Source organism: Penaeus monodon, chromosome 29 (genome assembly GCF_015228065.2).
Source record: "Penaeus monodon isolate SGIC_2016 chromosome 29, NSTDA_Pmon_1, whole genome shotgun sequence".
Lineage (NCBI taxonomy): Eukaryota > Metazoa > Arthropoda > Malacostraca > Decapoda > Penaeidae > Penaeus > Penaeus monodon.
In genome coordinates this window covers 35,925,440-35,926,193 of record NC_051414.1, presented here as the reverse complement: position 1 = coordinate 35,926,193, position 754 = coordinate 35,925,440, and the positions used below count along the sequence as shown (strand labels likewise).

Genomic DNA, 754 nt, shown 5'->3' with positions numbered 1-754 from the left:
CCCCATAAATCACATAAAAATTTTTTTTTTTAGATTTCTCCTCTCTGTCGTTTCTACGTATGGCCTGTGCTGTAAGTGTCGGCTCGGTGAAACTAGACCTATAGCAGAATTACTAATGAATTTGCGATAATATGAGCCTAATATCATAAAAAGAAAACTTATTTATTATATAGGCCTTAAAAATAATAATTAAATAGGCCTAAAAAATAATTATTATTATATAGGCCTATTCATGTCCTTGTAGAAAGCAAAACTCCAACTTGAATTAACAAACTGCATAGAAAAAAAAATGGTTATAGAAATATTCTAATTAGTTAATTTAGTAAAAACAGATTAATTAAAACTTTCGTTCCATAATTACATGGTTAATACGAAGCTAATTACGTTAGTATGTTAATCACTTCCCATGCAATAATTAACACTCCTTTCTTTTAAAAAAACGTTAAAAACAACCAACCTGACCACAAAATAAATCAAATTAATCTTTAGTTAAGAAAGTTAATGAAGGAATTACCTAAGCACGAGAGGCGCTAACCTTTTGCTCTCCAACGAGGCCATATTTCACATCAAATCCTTATAAAAACCCTTTTAAATACTGAAGAAAACGTTCCTCTCGCCTACTGAAGTGGGGGAGTAATCGCTCGACGTCTATTTCTCTCGTTTTTTATCGTTTTTTCTCTCTTTCGTCTCTCCTTCGTTCGTGTGGTTTGTTTTGGTTGGGGTTTTGGCGCCAGTCAAATGAGCGTCCGTTGGG

The 754-nt window shown here is 33.0% G+C and overlaps 1 protein-coding gene and 1 pseudogene across 1 annotated transcript in view; one reads left to right on the top strand and one right to left on the bottom strand.

The window, feature by feature from the left end:
- LOC119592218 overlaps nucleotides 1-722 on the bottom strand; it is a 5,583-nt pseudogene extending 4,861 nt beyond the window's left edge.
- Nucleotides 1-754, top strand: part of LOC119592217 (rab3 GTPase-activating protein non-catalytic subunit-like) — a gene marked incomplete at its 3' end in the record, with an annotated part of 43,875 nt that overhangs the window by 27,198 nt on the left and 15,923 nt on the right.